A 20995-nucleotide genomic window follows, 5' to 3' on the forward strand; every position below is an offset into this window, starting at 1 on the left:
AATTCACAGTCATTTAATACATACTAAATAAAAACTGCCTATATACACATGCAATATTTATTTGCAACACTTTATTCTCTAAGGAAAGCCCATAATAAACAAAACAAGGAGCATGTATGTAAATGTAGAGTTAGTGTAACACTGTGTAACTGTGGCTACTACTCCTAAATGTGAGCACCTCCTGTATTTAGGTGTACTCTCGCTGCATAATTAATGCAAACTGTGAACTTTAATAGAAACTGTGAACTTCTATTTTCAAGATTCTCTAATGATGCCAATAATAGGCTAGATTAACCTTTTCCACAAAAAGGCACATTCTGAGGCATTGCTTTAAGGGTATTTATCCTGAAGCCCTGGTGATTTTTATGCTAACTCAATGGAAGCAAATTATTTGGTGTTTATGTGTGTAGGGGCTAGAGTGGGGGCTCTGCAGAAAAATAGTAAACGATGATATCTTCCACATAAGTAAAGCATATTCAAATAGTCTCCCAACCAATTCAATTTTAAAACACACGTTAAAAAAAATACTAGAGACAATTAATAACATTTGCCATTATTTTTGTAAATAATACAACCTATTTTGGTCTAAAAAACCTCTTGAAGTTATAATTCAAATGTGTTATATTTCATCTCATATTTAAAAATAGGAGGGAAATTAAACCTATATATTATATATGCCAAATTTTATGAGATATATAATCACATGGAAAAGCAAGGACACTAAATATTTCCTCTGTATTTTTTTTCATTTTGGTAGTTTGGAAAGTCTGAGAAAGCAGGGCTGCTGAAAGAGCAACCACCACTTGCTGATTTATTTTCTTATCTTCACTTACATATCTGTCAAAGAGGGTATACCAGTGATTTTTCTCCCATGTGTCCCTTAGAGACTATAGAGAGTCTTTAGTAGGTTTAAGGAAGTGTTTGGAATGGCAAAATATTTGAAGACTTACAAAAGAAAATCTAAGTGTGGGTCACCATAAATGAATTCTGACAGTATGCCCCAGGGAGGAGAAAGCTTCAAAACAAACCACACTGGAACACACAGTTATAAAGCCATGGTAGAATAAGGTAAGATCAGGAAAGAAGACACAGCAAACAGAACCAATGAAATCTCTTGATCACATCTTTTCCCGCCTGGATATGGACTAGATGAAAATAAATCCAAGGATAGAAACTTTTTTAAAGCCTAAGTAGATAGCCATGTGGAGAAATGCCTAGTGGAACTCTCCAAAAAAAAAATAGGAATGTGTTATCAGAAGTCTAGAAGTCTACCATAACTAAGAAATAAAGGAACGGGGAGATGGAAGCCTGACAGCTGGGGGTAATGGTGGGAGGAATTGAATCAGAAAAGCAAAGAAACAATTTAATATATATCCCTTCTCTAATATATTTAGAATACGATCAGTTTTAACCAAGAAAACTGGTTAAATATACCTGTTTTTTTGGTTATGTTTATCCAAAAATATACCACTAAAAAGACACAAGAAAAGACTTTATGTGAACATTTTCTATTAAATCTCCAAACTATATTTTACTCCCATGTTACAGTCGCTATTTCATTTACCAGTCTTGAAACATTCTTAGTATTATTCTCTGTATTATTATTTTGATATGCTCACTACAAAATATGATCTGCTAATATTTTATTTAGGATATCTGTATTAATGTTCCTAATTAAGACTTATTTTGCATACATGTAATACATTTTATTTTCTAGTAAAATTATTTCAAGTTCATTTATCAGCACAAAATAGGACAGCATGTTGTGGTACTTCAGAGTACAGTGTTCATACAACACACAAGCACTCACTGGAATCTGCTTCTGGACCAAGCCTATGCAGGGCTCAAGAATTATGACGATAAGCAAAATCAGGCAAGGTCCCTGCCCTCATCGAGTTTTCCCCGTGGTCAAGGAAACGGACATTAATCAAATAATCACAAAGAAGTCAAACTGTAAACTATTCTGAATGCCGGGGAGGAGAGGGATAATGTTATGAGAATATACATAGGAGTTGGGGGAAGCTAAGGTGGTAAGGGAGGTCAGAAAAGGCAATCAAGTAATTGATGCCTGAGCTAAAATCTGAAGAATGGGAATCTTTTAACTAGATGAAGAAAGAAAAGAGCAATCATGGAAGAGAGAACCTACGCACAAAAGGCTTTCATGGAAGGCAATCTGGCAATGGCTTCTTTAAAACATATCATAAACACAGAAATATCATGTAGATTTTAAAAGTCACTTTATTTAGTTACTTCATTCCTTCACTTGATTTCTAATAATTTTAATACAGTAAGTGCTCACTATTCAAATATGTAAATTGAGGTCAACCATTAGAAAATAATCTACATTTTAAAATCTCTATTAATAAGAATAAAAAGGCAGATATTCAAATGGATACAAACAAAATATGATCAAAGTTATTATTTCTTCTTTTTTTTGCTTTTAGAGATGGAGTCTCACTCTGTCACTCAGGGTAGAGTGCAATAGCATGATCATGACTCATTGCAGCTTTGAGCTCCTGGATTCATTCAAGGGATCCTCTATGTCAGCCTCCTGAGTACCTGAGACTACAGGCACACACCACCACATCCTGCTAATTTTTAAAAATTTCTTGTAGAAATGGGGTCTTGTGTTGCCTAAGCTGGTCTCAAACTCCTGGCCTCAAGTGATCCTCCCACCTCAGCCTCCCAAAGAGCTGGGATCACAAGCATGAGCTCAAAGTCACAAAATATAGGAGCAGACATTATAATTAGTACAAGGCATAAAAGGGAAAATAGACTTTTGGTATTGTCTGTCTTATAAAAATAAATCAAATTTTTATACTTAATTTTAATATCCTAAGTCTGTTGTATAAACAATTTCCCACTGAGTTCAAAATATATATAACTGAATTCACTGCTATGAATAATAATTATTTAATTTTTAGGATTTTCATCTGTACATTTACACTATAATGTTTTAATGTGCTACCACTTAGATTGCATTTCTCTACTGAAAATGCAATTGTTTACTTAATAAAGCACAGCGAGACTCTTTAGCAGTTTTCTGAAAAAGAAACTGGTTTTTATCTTCCTTAAAAGGAAATTAAATGGAAAATCCTGCATTTAAATAACACTGAAGTAGTGACACCAATGGATTGGAGCCAGGAAATTCAAAGTTAAAGTTAAAGCTGCCTCTCTATCCTTAAAACAGACTATTGTTCTGCCACCACCTCCAGCCCAGCAAATTTAATTAAAACTGAGTTCTGACCAGTTGATATAAGTGGTTCAGGAAACTCCTTATGGGAATTTCATCCTTTGGATGGCCTTTTATGCTATACTTTCTCTCACTGGTATACAAAGAGTCTATGTAAACTTTTTCTTCTCTTAAAACAAAACAAAACAAAAAAAAAAGAAGTTAGGATAAAAGAAATATTTTTATCCTAAATTTTGGTATTCCTAAACCCAAACAAAATTTTGCCCTTAGAGTTGTTTCAGTCTAACTACTTGGACAATTCAGACTGAAGTTTCCAAAAGCTACCTTTTTTTTTTATTTAACTTAAATGCTTTTTTATATTCATTAATGAGAACATGCTTTTTTCTTCCATTAACTGCTTTCTAATTATTAAAAGAGACTATATAACATGGTAATTCAATTATAACTCGTACATTAATACTTTCTCCAAAACTATTCCTTACTTCCTCTGTTTGTAAACTATTGAGCAGCAGTCTAATATTAAAGTTTAAAATCATATTTTCAAAATAGCTGAGATAAATTAATTTCCATTTATCTCTAATAATAAGGTCCTGAGGATTCTATGGTAATTGTTTCTTATTAAGAATATTCAGGCCGGGCGCGGTGGCTCAAGCCTGTAATCCCAGCACTTTGGGAGGCCGAGACGGGCGGATCACGAGGTCAGGAGATCGAGACCATTCTGGCTAACACGGTGAAACCCCGTCTCTACTAAATACTACAAAAAACTAGCCGGGCGACGTGGCGGCGCCTGTAGTCCCAGCTACTCGGGAGGCTGAGGCAGGAGAATGGCGTGAACCCGGGAGGCGGAGCTTGCAGTGAGCTGAGATCCAGCCACTGCACTCCAGCCTGGGCGACAGAGCAAGACTCCGTCTCAAAAAAAAAAAAAAAAAAAAAAAAAAAAGAATATTCAACAAAACAATTTAACTTCACAAAAGTTTATATTTATTCTATTCAAAACTCCTGCCTTTGGCAATAATTCAATTTTATTTTCAGCAGCCAGAATTTTTTAAAACTTGCATAAAGATTATTTCTGAAATTATCTTTTTGCTTTACTAAATCTGAAACTATGTGAAAGAAGATATTTTAACACTAAGTATTTATTAAGTCTACTTTGAATGCATCTTTTCTTATGGAGGTGGTAGATTTCATGAAGTAAAGAGAAGACCTAGAGTACCTATACTCTGAAATAAATATATGCAAATAATTAAATAAGGGAAGAAAGGTAAATAGGAAATAGTATTCGACGGACAGTGCACATTATACCATGTGGATAACAAAAGCCCCAAAAGTAAACTGCAAGTGACATCAGTGAAGATGACAGAGTAGGCAGCTCCAAGAGCTTGTGTTCCCACAGAAATATCCAAAATCAAGCAAAAGTGTCAGGATCAACTTTAACAAAACTCTTGAAAATAGGTGATAGCAACCACGAAAATGCTGAAACCAAAAAATTAAAAATAAAAGATTAAGGAAACTTAAAAACAGTAAGAAAAGTATGTGATAATTGTATTTGCCCCTGCTCCAACTCTCTCCTTGGCTTGACAGCAGTCTTCAAAACTGCTGGTAGCTTCCCCAGTAGGCAACCCTGGTCCTTGGCTCTAGAGGAAGTAAAGACAATCTTATTAGCAAAGAACTACATTTGCTATAACCTGTATGGGAAATCCCTTGGGGAATAATGCAAAGCACCTTACTTCGTTTCTCTAACTGGGGATTCATTCAGAGGAGAAATGCAGCGGAGAGTCCTTGAAAATACTGTAAGGTAAAGAAACAACCCACAGCTACCTAAGACAAAAAGATTATAGTTGGGGCATATAATAGAGCACCCAAAGCTTGGGCAGAGAAGCTGAAGAAAGAGTTTCCTTGGGAAATAGGACATGTATAGCATTCATGTATACTGAAGAATTTTAAAAGCCATGCACATGCTCACTAATAAAAACTTATTCTATCAGCTCTAGATGATCTCTAGGATCAATGCAAACAGGAAGTGAAGGCTAAGACAGACCTTCAAAACAGCCTAGCAAAGTGTTGAAGAAGTTTGTCAGCAAAGATCCAATCTGTAAACATTAGGGGAGCTTTTTTGTTTTGTTTTTCTTGATTTTTAAATTTTTTAGTTTTTCTTTTGTTTCTTATCTTTTGTCTTCTGTTATTCAAGTTATTCTCTATCAAGACACTAGCTGAACAAAGGCTAAAGGAAAAGAGACCTCAGAGAACACACATGAAAAAGAATACTACATTAAGAAATTAGTTCAAAAAGTCATTAAACAAATAGCTACATGCTATAGCAAGGGACAAAAGTAAACCCAGAGGAGAAAGAAAAATCTTATTTCTAGATTTAATACATTATCATATTTTATATGCCCAGTTTTAAACTAAAAAACTATGAAGTGTGCAAGAAACAATGAACTATGTTCCATCAAAAGAAGAAATTAACAAAAACTGTATTTGAGGGAGCATAGACTTCGGACTTAATGAATAAAGACTTTAAATCAACTGTCCTTAAAAAATCAAAGAGCTAAAGGAAATCAGCAACATGATGTATAAACAAGTAGAGAATATCAATAAAGAGAGAGAAATTATAAAAATGAACTAAACAGATATTCTGGAAATACAAGTACAATAACTAACCTGAAAAACTTACCGAAGAATTTCATTGCAGGCAGAAGAAAGAATAAATGAGTTTAAAGATAAATGAATGGAATCAAAGAGATTTGTGGAACACAAGCAAGCACACCAACATATATGTTATGAGAACCCCAGATGGAGAAGAGAAAAGGAAACAGCAGAGAGAATCTGTAAAGATAATGGTTGAGCACTTCCCAAATTTGAAAAATACATAAATGTACACATTCAAAAAGCTCAACAAACTCCAAGAAGAATAACCGTAAAGAGATCTACACCAAGACACATTATAATCAAATGGCTGGAAACCAAGAGCAAAAAAGGAATCTGGAAAGCAGCCAAGGAGAAGCAATTCATCCAACATACAAGGGATCCTCAAGAAGATTAATAGCTGATTTATTATCAAAATCATAGAAAAAGTTAAATAACATTTCTAAAGTACTGCAAAGAACTGTCAACCACGAATTCTATGTTTGGCTAATTGTCCTTCAAAAACCAGGAAACATTAAGACAGTTCCAGAAAAACCAACACAAAAAGCAAAGGAGTTATTCATAAGTAAAATTGACCTGTGAGAAAAGCTAAAGAGAGTCCTTTAGGATTAACCAAAAGGATACTAGGCAGCAACCTGAAGTCATGTGAAGAAATGCAGTGCTCTAGTAAAAGTAACTGCACAATAATATAAAAGCCAGTATTATTGTATTTTTGTTTGTATCTCCTCTTTTCATTTCCTATGGTATTTAAAAGACAGATGCGTAAAACAATAATTATAATTTATGTTATCAGATACACAATGTATAAAGATGTAATCTATAAAAACAATAACATGAGGAGAGAACAGTACAGAACTTTGATATCCTATTGAATCTAAGTTGGCATTAATTCAAACTAGGTTGTTATAAATTTAGGATTTTAATTGTTATCCCCATAGAAACTACAAAGAAAAGTCTTTAAAATATACACAAAAGAAAATGGAAAAGGGATCAAAAAAGCACACGTCAAAAAGTTAAACACAAAATATGGCAGTAGAGAAGCAAATGAGGAACAAAAGGCTATAAGACATACAGAAAACAAACAGCAAAATGGCAGAAGCAAACCTTTCCAAATCAGAAATTATTTAAAATGTAAATTAAATGACTCTCCAACAAAAAGTCAGAGATTAGAGAAGCATATATATTTTTAAAACTTGATACAACTATATGCTGTTACAAGAGATTCACTTTAGATCCAAAGACACAAATAGGCTGAAAGTGAAAGAATGAGAAAAAATATTCCATGTAAGTCATATCTAAAAGACACCTGAGGTGAGTATACTAAAATCAGATAAAACAGACTTTCAGTCAAAAATTATTGGCTGGGCGCAGTGGCTCATGCCTGTAATCCCAGAACTTTAGGAGGTCAAGGAGGGCAGATCATGATGTCAGGAGATTGAAACCAATCTGGCCAACATGGTGAAACCCCATCTCTACTAAAATACGAAAAATTGGCCGGGTGTGGCGGTGTGTGCCTGTAGTCCCAGCTACTTGGGAGGCTGAGGCAGGGGAATTGCTTGAACCCAGGGGGCGCAGATTGCAGTGAGCCAAGATTGCGACACTGTCCTCCAGCCTGGCGACAGAGCAAGACTCCGTCTCAAAAAAAAAAAAAAAGTTACAAGTCACAAAAAGGACACTATATATAGATAAAAGTGTGAATATATAAAGATACAAAAATTATAAACATATATGCACCTAATAATAGAGAACCAAATATATAAAGCAAAGTTCGGCCGAATTGCAAGGAAAAGCAAACAATTTACAATAATTGTGGGAGACATTAATGCACTACTTTTAACAATAAATAGAATATTTGGACATAAGATTACTAAGGAAATACAGGCCTTGGACAACACTATAAACAGACTACATCCAACAGATATATATAGGACACTCCATCATCAACAGCAGAATACTTATTCTTCTCAAGTGTACATGGAACATCTACAGGATACACTACATATTAAGCCACTAAACAAGTCATGATACATTTTAAAAAACTGAAGTCATCCAAAGTATATTCCTCAACCACAATAAATGAAGCTAGAGAACAATAACAGAAGAAAAACTGGAATATTCACAAATCCATAAAAATTAAACAACACAATATTAACCAACTATTAAGTCAAAGAAATTACAAGGGAAATTGGAAAATATCCTAAAATAAAATGGAATTACAACATGCTAAAATTCATGGGATACAGCAAAAGCAGTGCTCAGAGGGAAATTAATAGTTATAAAATATATATTATAAAAAAAAGATATGAAATCAATAACCTAACTTTACACTTTAAGGAACTAGAAAAAGAACAGAAAACTAAGTGCAGAGCTAACAGAGTGAAGGAAATAATAAAGATTATAGCAGAGATAAATGAAATGGAGATTCGAAAAACAGCAGTTAATGAAACAATTGGTTCTTTGAAAATATCAACAAAATTAACAAATCTTTAGCTAGACTAAGAAAAAAAGGGTAAAAAATACACGAGAATCATAAATGAAAGTGGAAATATTATGTTTTATAACATGAAACACGATAAACACTCTTATACATGAACATTACATAAATATTATATAATTATTTATAATATAAATATGTTATTTATGAACATTATTATTTCATTTATTTATTCCACTTTTAATTCTCTAAGCTTTATTTCTCAATCTTAGAGAAATAAAAACGATTATAAGACAATACTATAAATAATTGTGTAACAACAAATTGAATAACATATACAAAATGAACAACATAGACAAAATGAACAAATTCCTAGAAACACAAAAACTGCCAAAACTGACTGAAGAAGAAATAGAAAATCTCAACAGGCCTCTCACAAGTAAACAGATTAAGTCAGTAATCAAAAACCACCCATCAAAGAAAAGCCACAACTGTGTGGCACGAAAACATTTAAAAGAATTTAACATTTAGATGAATTAACATCAATCTTTAACAACCTCTTTCAAGAAACAGCAGTGGAAGAAATACTTCCTAACTCATTCTATAAAGCTTGGATTACTCTGAACCAAAGCCAGACAGAACACTATATGAAAACTTCAGACCAATACTGCTCATGACTATAAATGAAAAAAGTTTTCAACAAAATACTACCAGAGTGTCCAGCAGCAGATGAATGGATGGGCAAATTTTAATATGGACATACAAGAGAATGTTCAGCCATAAAAAGGAATGAACTACTGACACATGGTACAATGTGAATGAACTTTGAAAAAGTTATGCTAACTGAAAGAAGCAAAATACAAAAGGTCATATACTGTACAATTCCCATTTGTGTGAAATATCCTGATTGGCAAATTCTTAGAAACAGAAAACAGTTTGGCGGTTTCTGGGAGCTAAAGGAAGGAGAGAAGTGACCAGGGAAAATAGGGAGTAACTGTTTAATGGGTATGCAATTTCCTTTTGAGGTGATGAAAATATTTTGGAAATAGAGGTGGTGGTTGCGTAACACCGTGAATACATACTTAGCTACTAAATTGTTCACTTTAAATTATTAATTTTATGATATGCAAATTTCACAATAATTTTTAAATTATACAACTAAATATGGGGACGAAGCACACAAATCATTAAATGATAGACAAAACTAACCCTTTTTAAGATACTACATGATGACTGCAGCTCACTGTAGAATGAGGTTATTACATATTTCTACATCAGCAGGAATCTGCCTCCATAAAGCAGAACTTCCACTAACAAATCTATAAGCTTTGCGGTAATTTGTTAAGGAAATCTAAATCAATTTTTCTGTTTGGATTAAGGTGGTCCCTAATGTGGACCTCTTCTCTCTGTGGTATTTCTTACTGTGTTTATGATAAAAAAAAAAAAAAAAGGAAAAGAACAGCAAACAGGAGTAAGAGAATAAGTAACATTAGCAAGAATTCTAAAAGTAGAAAACCACCTTTTAATCACCTGGGAAGCTTTTAAAAAACACTAATACCCATGGCCCAAACCCCTAGAGTTCTGATTTGTGGTAATTAGTACAGGGTGTGGCCAAGGCATCTATGTTTTGAAAAGCTCCCCAGGGGATTTTTCTGTGCCACCATGATTGAGACCATCACTAGATTGCAGTGTTCCCTTTATCTGACACATTCCCAACACCTTGTGGTCCTAATCTTATTTTCTAAATAGGAAGAAAGGAAAGAGAATTGGAGAGAATTCACTGAGCCAGTCATATGAAATATGCTATGTCATTTCATCTTCATAACTGATAACATAGGCAGTATATTGAGATGGTCAGAATGGCATGTTTTAGGACCAAAATGCCTTTGTTCATATATCAGCTCTTTCACTTATCAGTGGGGCAAGCTATCTACCCTCTCTACTCCTCTATTTCCACAGCTGTAAAATGAGGAATTACAGTATCTCTCTGTTGTGAAAATCCATTGGATTACAACGGTATTTGGCACAAGATAATTGTTCACAATTATTATTATTATATTTACAGATAATAAAAGGAGGCTCAGAAACAGTAATTTGTCTAATGTCACAGTTTTAATAAAATATAGAGTGAGAGTTAGAGCTCCAGTGTATCTGCCTCCAAACCCCAGGTGAACAGGTGGAGCGGAGTGATATGAGTCTTCAGGGCCAATGTTAATTGAACTTCTTTGTGTATATAAATAAACAGGTGTCAGATGGCTCCCACTGGGTCTCAAAAGCCAACTGTTAAGTTTTCAGAAATTTTGTGAGCTGGCTATTGAATAGTCATTATTAATAATTAAATTATACGTACTTATATGTTTAAAAAATTACATTAAAAACAAGAATAAATACTCAAAAGTCATCACTTCCTAATAATCTTACTATATTTTTCTATTATCTATGCTCTTAAGGTTAATTATATACCCTGTATACATTTACATATCTTTTTTTTCCCCAGAGATTTCAACATCTGGTTTTCATTCACAGGTGTCAATTCATTGCTTTAAGAAGCTTTAATCTCTTGTTAATTCTCTTCCTCCCAAAGGAACTTTTTGTTGTTATTTTTACCTCTAGCCCAAGAGATCAAAGGTTCCCGGGGATGCAAGTTTGGTTTGTGTAGGGGTCTGAAATGCACCTAGGTAGAGCAATTAAACCATACTATACAAAGTTAACTTGGGTCTGTGAAATTTTTACACAAACGCTTCATTTAAAAGCTATCTCCATGAAGGCATGAATGGTAGGAATGAGGGTGGAGGGTTCTCTGAGGGAACTCTTGAACTCAAGAAGGTAAAAACTGTCTTGCTCACTGCAAAAGCCCGCTAGTCACCACAGGGCCTGACCTATAAGTGTTACACATACCACACGTGGGAAGCAGCATAGCATACTGACTCCAGCAATCACTAGGTGACCCTGCACCAGCTTCTGGACTTCTGTGCCTCTGTTTTCTCATCTATAAAAGTAGGACAATAAAAGTACCTGTCTGATTTGCTTGGTATCAAGATTAAGAAAGTGCTGGGAACAATGATCAGAACGTAGTAAGTTACTATAATTACCATATGATATATTTTGAAGACCAAAAGTCATTATTTGGACCTATAAAAACTCAGATACTCCTGAGTAACATCTTAGAACTTTGTCTTCTGGGAAGGGATTCTATTGAACATTACAGAAGCTGACACCTGGCCTACTGGGCAAACCATCAATACTAAAGCTATAAACATGACCTTTATTAAACAGCTAGAAAAGATTGTGAAATGTGCAGATAAACCAGAGACGTCAATAAATGGAATCTAGAAAGTAAACTTGTGCTGGGCACACACAAAGAAAATTAAAAGGTTAACGTGAGCTATGGGCAAAACAGAAAAAGCCCAAATGTCAGAAAAGTACATTGGGAAGAAGCAAGAATGCTTAGCAACTGAGGCTTTTTCTCCCTATTCCCGTTGGGTGCCAGATCAACTATTGGCTTGTTTTTGGCCTCCTGTTCACAGCCCTTATGGTTTTCAGACACCTCCCTAGTCCAATGGCCATTCTAACAAAAATGATGTGAGAACCATATCGGGTCATTAAATGACCCTGTTCACCCTTTCCATCTATTGGAATGACATGAATTACAGAGACCAAAATCTCTTGGATTTAGGAAGAATGACGGAAGTACCAGCAGCTCCATTCTTGAAGTTTGAGCTTTTATCTTTAAACATATATCATTTGGTTAGGAGTGAAATTTTAATTCATTAAAGTTTAATTCTGCAAAAATGTATGGGTCATCTATTATGTATCTAGCTCCATGCTAGATTTCAAGACAGAAGCTGAAACCTGAGAAGGCATGGGCAAAACCATCACAGCACGGTCTAGTGAGAAAAATGCAGAGGTAAAGAGGAGTCACAATCTCAGTTTCCTCACATCACAGTGGAAAACTAATCCCTGACAAATATAGAGGGTGGCAGTGAGGGTACGATTTTAAAATAGAAGCAAAAGTATTTTATAAACTTTATAGGATAGGCTAGGGATGGCAAATACTACCTCCTGGAGGCAGTGATCATGCCATTTCATCTCATCAAACCTAGATGTGACCCCAGAACATTTAACACAGTCCTCAAAGAGTCACTTTCAATTGCCTTGGCACATAAGTACATAAGTAGATAGTATAAATGGAAGGGATTATTACCGAAAACTAAAATTAGAATGAAAACAGCAATCAGACTTCCAAACTCTCTTCAATATCATTATGGCCTTTGACATCAAGGAAAAGTTAGGAAGTCCTGCTTTTTAGATCCTGACACGGCAGCTTCTGTCCTTCTGTGAGATATTTTCCTTCAATTGCTTCTTCAAGTCCAAGACAATTGTTATTTAAAAAACAAGTAATTTTTTTTTAAGGCAAGAAATGTCTCGAAAGGGAAGGTAGGCAGCAAATTGATACATTTCAGGTTCACTGTTCAACTTTCTTTGCATCTGGAAGTTGAGTCCAATGGGTTTGGAATGTGGGAGACGTCTGACCTGCACTGCTATTTGTAAAAAGAACTTGAGTGAGTCACTTGATTTCTCCTGAGGATATTAACAGCTGCCCTGACAACCTTGCTAGGTTGTTGGGAGAGAGCAAATGAATTATCATGGTTATCAAATCCTGTTGCAAGCTATAAAGTCCTCATTACTGTTAGTTATTGCTATAATCAGGCATCTTTTCTTTTAGAAAAGCATTTCAGGAATGCCTGCTTTTAGAAAATCACATTCTGCAGTTTGTTCCTCTATTTTTCACTACATTTTATTTAATGATACAGGTGTATCAAATGTTTAGCATGGTGCCTGCCATATGATCACACTGAATAGATTTTATTAATTATTATGTATATGTTTATCATGTACAACATCATTCTTTAAAATATATATACATTGTGGAATGGCTAAATTGAGCTAATTAATACATGTATTACCTCACACGTTGATTGTGGGGAGAATACTTAAAATCTCTTCTCCTAGTGATTTTCAAGTATATGATAGATTGTTATTTATCTATAGTCACCACACAGTACAATAGATCTCTTGAACTTATTCCTCATTGCTAACTGAAATTTTGTACCCCTTGAACCAACCTACCTAGCCCCCAGCCCCACCCCCCTGTGCCCAGTAAGCCACTGGTAACCACAATTCTACTTTCTGCTTTTATGAATTCAACTTTTTAAGATTTCACATATAAGTAAGATCATGTGGTATTTGTCTTTTTGTATCTGGCTTGTTTCATTTAAGATAATGTTCCCCATGTTAGTCCATGCTGTTGCAAATGACAGTATTTTCATTTTTTTTCAAAGCAAATAGTATTCTATTGTGTATATATTCCACATTCTCTTTACCCTTTCTTTTTTCTTTTTTTTTTTTTTTGAGACAGGGTCTCACTTTGTCACCCAGGCTGGAGTGCAGTGGTGCAATCTCAGTTCACTGCAGTGTCAACCTCCCAGGCTCAAGTGATCCTCCCACCTCAGCACCCTGAGTAGCTGAGACTACAGGTGTGTGCCACCTTGTCAGGCTAATTTTTGTAGAGACGGGTTTTACGATGTTGCCCAGGCTGGTCTCAAACTCCTGAACTCAAGCAATCCTGCCCCTTGACCTCCCAAAGTATTGGGATTACAGGCATGAGCCACCATGCCCAGCCTTCGTTATCCATTTATCCATTGATGAATACTTAGGTTGATTCCATATCTTGGTTATTATGGACAATGAATATGGGAGTGCACATATCCCTTTGACATACTGATTTCATTTCCTTTGGATATATACCTAGTATTGGGATTGATGGATCATATGGTAGTTCTATTTTTAATATTTTGAGGAATCTCCATACTGTTTTCCATAATGGCTGTACTAATTTACATTCCCACCAAAAATGTGCAAGAGTTCTCTTTGCTCCTCATCCTCATCAACACTTGTTATCTTTTGTCTGTTTGGTAATACCCACCCTTAATTTTTGCATGTGAACTCTGAAAAAAATCCACTACAGATAATTATTCATGATCTTTCAATCTAGGTGTTTTATGTTTGTTTGTTTGTTTGTTTGTTTGTTCGTGTTTGAGACAGAGTCTCGCTCTGTTGCCCAGGCTGGAGTGCAGTGGTGCGATCTAGGCTCACTTTGCAACCTCTACCTCGTGGGTTCAAGCGATCCTCCCACCTCAACCTCCCGAGTAGCTGGGACGACAGGCATGCACCACTATGTCTGGCTAATTTTTTAATTTTTTGTAGAGATGAGGTCCCATTATGTTGCCCAAGCTGGTCTTGAACTCCTGGGCTCAAGCGATCCTCCCACCTTAGCTTCTTGAAGTGCTGAGATTATAGGCATGAGCCACCATGCCTGGCCTCACTGTAATTTTTTCAAAAACTTATCTGTGAAGCAATAAAGCACAATAGGTCAAAAGGGCTCAGCCATGGTTTGAAACCTGAGTGCAACTCTGTGTGACCTTGGGCAAGTTTCTTAACTACTTTGTTCTGTAAAAGCAGGACAATAGTGGCCAGGTGCAGTGGCTCACGCCTGTAATCCCAGCACTTTGGGAGGCCAAGGTGGGTGGATCACGAGGTCAAGAGATCAAGACCATCCTGGCCAACATGGTAAAATCCTGTCTCTAGTAAAAACACAAAAAATTAGGCAGGTGTGGTGGCAGGCACCGGTAGTCCCAGCTACTACCGGTAGAGGGAGGCAGGAGAATCACTTGAACCAGGGAGGCGGAGGTTGCAGTGAGCCGAGATTGTGCCACTGCACTCCTGCCTGGCAACAGAGTGAGACTCTGTCGCGAAAAATAAAAATAATAAAAAAAAGCAGGACAATGGTACTACCTACCTCCTAGGGGTGTTAAGAGAATTTCATGAGTTAATGTAAGTGTTTAGGATAGAAAACTGGAATATATATGTGTTCAATAAATAAAAATTATATTGAGCCCCAAATCTACCATTTTATAAACTGTCCCCAAGAATAAATTAATCTAGTTGAGAAGTTGCATTAACTCCTTTGGGTCACCAGAGTGACATTCAATCCACTATTTACTCCTGCATACTTTATCCTATATATATGTAATAACAATTGCCACTTAAAAGTAAATTAAATTGTTATAAAGTACTATGCCTTTTTGAAACTGACCCTTGACTTCCATATTTCATTCTCTTTTCGCCTCAAACCTTAAATGGTCTTTGCTTTTTAAAATGAACAATTTTCCCACTTGATGGGAAGAAAGGGAAGAAATAAATTACAACTGCAAAGACAAGTTGAATGTTTCAATGGACCAGGCCTTGGCATCTTTCAGAATAAGACATGTTTAATTCAAAGAGATGACTTGGTATGAGATCAGTGGCAGCTCCAAAGTTTTTGGGGGAGGTGGGGCAAAACAGCCTCCTTAGCCAGTTCCTGAAATCTTGAGAGCACTGCCTTATTTGCAAGTTTATTTGCATGAATTGTATCAGTATCAAATGTAGTCAAAAATTTACTGTGTGCCTGTCCTTCTTGACAGATGAACAGAAACTGCTCTCCGTTCAAGTTCACTAGCAGTAAAAGCCAGCAGCTGCTCATCAGTTGTTTGCTACCCAGAGTTCTAAAGAGAAGACAGTGGGAACCACACTTCACAGTTTTACAGGCTGTATTTGGTGTCTAAGGTTTGCTCTGAAGAACCACTACATTTAACATAGAAATATTTGTAAGTAGAATCTTTTTTTTCTTTCTTTTCTTTCATTCTAGAGGTCAATGCTACTAGAAATATGACCAAACCAAGAAAGAAGGAGTGTAATAGATTTTTAAAATTCTACATAGAAATCTTATATTTATAGATTGTAGAATATCTAGATACATTGCAAAAAAAGTTGATCTTTTCATTTAAAACTTTTCATTATAGTAATAAGTTTTCAACATTGAAAAATACAGAAAATATTCAAAAGAAATTAAAAGTCACTCATAATCTGCATTTACTAAAATGTCCTAAGATGGTTCTAATACACAGAATTGAGATTGCTGCTGTTAGTGGATAAGAATGCCAAGCATATTATGTTATCTAATAGGTCAGTAGACTGCTATGGCCAGCTGTATTTCTCAAACATGGCTGAAACAATATTTTCCACCACTCATACTCTTCTTATAGGGTGCCCAACACTCCTCACATAGACAGGGACGTGTCTATGTTCCTGCGTCTCAAATCTGGATGGATTCATGACTATGATGGAAGCAGTACTCCATGAAGTAGTAGGATAAAGAAGTCACTACTGAGGACAGGTTATAAAAATGTGATGCAGTTCTGCCTGTTTCGTTCAAGATGCTCAGTTTCCAAATCCAGACATGCTGCCATAGGGAAGCCTGGGCAGTCCATGAAGAAGCCCACTTGGAGAAAATAAAGACCCCCATCACACAGCTCTGGCTGAGCTCCTAGCAGAAGCCAGTGCCAATTTACCAGCCATGTGTGTGAGGTCTCTTGAAAGTAGATCCTCCAGGCCAGGCACGGTGGCTAATAACTGTAATCCCAGCACTTTGGGTGGCCAAGGTGGGTGGATCAACTGAAGTCAGGAGTTCGAGACCAGCCTGTCCCACATGGTGAAACCGCATCTCTACTAAAAATATAAAAACTAGTCAGGCATGGTGGCTCATGCGTGTAATCCCAGCTACTCGGGAAGCTGGGCAGGAGAATCGCTTGAACCCGGGAGGTGGAGGCTGCAGTGAGCCAAGACTGCACCACTGCACTCTATCCTGAGTGATAGAGCAAGACTCCATCTCAATAAATAAATAAATACATACATAAATAAATAAATAAAATTTAAAAAAATAAAAAAATAAAAAGAAAGTAGATCCTCCAGCCCCCAGGTGAGCCATCTCAGTTGATGCCCTGTAGAGCAGAGATGAGCTATAACTATTGAGATTTATGGACTAAATAGGTTGTTTGATGTTATTTTAGGGCACCAGTTTTGGGGAAGTTTGTTATGAGGTAATAGACAGCTGATTAAACGACTAATAGTAAGACCTATTAAAATTTACTAAAAGAATAGTAAGAGGTTATTATGTGGGAACACTGTGCTGACAGTTTTAAACATAATAATTCAGTTTATTCTCACAATAACCCCATGGCACAGAGAGTGTTATTATTCCCAATTCATATATGGAAACACTGAAACACACACACACAGATTAAGTAATTTACCCAAAACTTAACTCAGCTCACAAGTGGCAGAACTAGGCTATAAACTAGAAACTCTGGCCACAAAACTAGTGCCCTTCACCATGACACTAAGCAGTCTGGAGTATATTCCACTAAATCAGGATCCAATGGTTACTCCTGAAATCCAGTGGAGTTAGTATCTGCTGCCCCAAGCCCTGCTCGGTCACTTTCTCTCGGGAAAGACACACTACCAAATGTACTACTCCCTCCCCAAAGAAATGAGAGACTTCATTTCATGAAAGGGCCCTCTCCACTCCCAACAATCTCAAGGCAGAAATGAAAAGTAGCCAATCTTTACCAGACCTTTTTAATAATAATTTTATTAGTGAAAACAATATATATTTATCATAAAAAATTGGAAAGCTAATTTTTAAAATAGGCATAACAAACCACTGTAAACATTTTGGTGGTTTCTTTCCTTTTTTCCATTTCAAATTTTCTCTTAATATCATTAAAATCCTAAGACATGTAGAGTTTTATATGCTGATTTTCTCACAATTACATAGTATATTTCCGTGTCATCCCAAAAACCTCTGAACACATAAATGGTTACAAAATAATTCTCTCCATAGATATAACTTGATTCCATATTTTATTGATGGATATATGGTTGCTTCCACTTTTTTTTATCTTTTAAATAATTCTACACTGAACATCTTTCTTACAATTTCCTCAGGCTAGCTTCTAGAACAGAAATTACTGAGTTAAAAATGTATGGATTGGTGGGGTCTCTGCAACATATTTCCAGAAAGTTAGCATTTTACACTCCTAGTCACAGTCACAACTCACTCTGTCTTATATTAGTTATCATTTAAAACATTATGTTGTCATTTGATAGGCTACAAGTGGTATCTTTTATGTTAATTTTTTAAATGACCTGTATATGCACTGTTGGGAATGTAAATTAGTTCAGCCACTGTGGAAAGCAGTTTGGAGGTTTCTCAAAGAACTTAGAACTACCCAGCAACCCCATTGTTGGATATATACCTGTAAGAAAACAAATCATTCTACCAGTTTCTATTCTGCAACACTGTTCACAATAGGAAGACATGGAATCAACCTAGGTGCCCGTCACTAGTGGATTTGATAAAGAAAATGTGGCACATGTACACCATGGAATACTGCACAGCCGTAAGAAAGAACGAAATCATATCTTTGCAGCAACACAGATGCAGCCAGAGGTCATTATCCTAAGTGAATTAATGTAGGAACAGAAAACCAAATATTGCATGTTCTCACCTAGAAGTGGGAGCTAAACACTGTGTACTCATAGGCATAAAGCCAATAGCCATGAACAAAATCAAATGCCTAGGAATACACAGAAACTAGGAACTACTAGAGAAGGGAGGGAGACAGGGGAACAAGGGTTGAAAAACTAACTGTTGGGTACCGTGCTCAGTACCTGTGTGATAAGATCATTTGTACCCCGAATCTCAGCATCATTCAATATGCCCATGTAACAAACCTGCACATGTACCCATGAATCTAAAATAAAAGTTGAAAAAGATCCAATTCTACATATATGGGGGAAAAGGCAAATGACATCCTAATATCATTATAAAAATAGTTTTGGTCTTGCAGACCCTTTGAAAAAGTCCATTCATCACGTTAAAAACTGCTGGAATAGAGCTAGCAAAGGTTGATATCCACCTAAAATTCAATAAGAAAAAGAACACTTTTTTAAAAAACCTGTATGACTTTGGTATAAAAAAATGGTTCTTTGAATAAGACACAAGAAACACAAATATTTAAGTTATGAAAACATTTTTAATGCAAACAAATATAAAAACAAAAGCCACTCACTGATGGAAGAAACTTCCAACACAAGTATACATACAAACAATTGTTATCCAAAATATGTGAAGAACTGCTACAAATCCATAAGAAAAATGCAAATAACTTAGGAGAATATCAGGCAAAGAACATAACTAAGGTACTACAAAGAAAATAAAATCCTAAGGGTCTATAAATATCTAAAAAGGCGTACAACCCAATAGAAACAGAAAAATTCTAAGGAATACAACAACAAAGTGTAGTATTCCTCAAATACTAATAATGGTAATGCAGTAACCACTTTAGAGACAGAGCAGACAGTGCAGATTGCCGACTTGACACCCACCTTCCCCTTCTTCCTTCCTAACGGTATATTTTGTTCAGGTATCTCCTTCCTCCTGATGATATTTTTCAAGGAAAACTAGCCTTGCCCTCCAGCCAATCATCATGGTCTTGTAGACCCTTATAAGTAATCAATTTAGGCATTGGCATGCGATTTAATTTTAGCCAATGAAACATGAAAGAATGTAGCTAACACAAATTTCTAAAGAAAGTTTCTTTGCCCCTCCAAAGAGACATAGAGGAATAAACGCCTCTGGCCATTGTTTTGTCTGCGCCTGACTCCTCGCGACTGTGAGGAAAGCTATTGAGTCAATGAATTACCCAAATCTACAGCAGTTCTACCTCTGGACTTCTTATTATATGAGGTGATAAGTTTCTTTATTTAAGCCACTTTATATTCCATTGTCTGTTACCTGCAGTTAAAAATACCCTAACAGAGAAAGCTTAAAATTTTTGCAATATCTAGTATAGGTAAAATATAATCATCCCTTAAAACCCTGAAATTCCACTTCTAGGTATATTCACCAAGAGAAACTCACACATGTGGTAGGAGATGGGTAAAAGAATGTTCCTTGCAGTCTTATTTGTACAGGAGACAACTAAATACAGTTTTGCAATTAATGAATAAATTAATATTAAAATAAGTAATTATTGCTATTAATTATAACAGATGAGTAATTATTAATTCTAACATTTATAATCCCTTTTCTGTTCTTCCTGGAATAAGGCTGCCACTATTATGAGACCAAGGCAACCCACTATAAAGCAACAAGTTGGAAGAAACGGGTCGCTGACTATGTCGAGGACCATACTCACCCTGGACCCCAACTTGGACTTTTAAACAAGTGACAAATCAACAACCATATTGTTTAAGCCACTCGCATTTTGAATTTTTGAAGAGTCACAGCTAACGCTAATTTTAAATAGACAAATATGAAAACATAAACTGGAAAATATCATCAAATTGATGATAGTAGATGCCTATGGATAAGGAAAGAGGTAAGTGGATGAGAGCGGAAAGTAATTAATAATATTTCAACTTTATTATAATATTATATCCCATTTTTAATGAAGAAGCTAAAGCAAAAATATTAAAATGTTAATCTTCGTTAATTCTGGGTGGTGCACTGTTGTTGTATTAGTCTCAGTACTTCCCTGTTTATCTTCTAAACAAAAAAAGAAATGGATCACACGGAAAAAGTTTAGCCAAAAATGAGAAATTAAGGAACAAGAAAAAGAAGAAAGAAAAAGAAAATGCCCTTTATGTGCTCCTTCTATAAATACAAATTAAATCAATATTAACATACAATGTATCTCCTATTAAGTTAAAGATGAACACTACTCAATGTTACTGAAGAGGCAGAGATTAGGAGGGTGCATATATCCTTTCTTGAGGGC

At 35.6% G+C, this 20995-nt stretch overlaps 1 protein-coding gene across 4 annotated transcripts in view; it reads right to left on the bottom strand.

Annotated features, from left to right (window-relative positions):
* The window catches only part of MACROD2 (mono-ADP ribosylhydrolase 2), a 2106139-nt gene that overhangs the window by 1687083 nt on the left and 398061 nt on the right, over positions 1-20995 (bottom strand). The window lies entirely within an intron of this gene.

Source organism: Piliocolobus tephrosceles, chromosome 20 (genome assembly GCF_002776525.5).
Source record: "Piliocolobus tephrosceles isolate RC106 chromosome 20, ASM277652v3, whole genome shotgun sequence".
NCBI lineage: Eukaryota > Metazoa > Chordata > Mammalia > Primates > Cercopithecidae > Piliocolobus > Piliocolobus tephrosceles.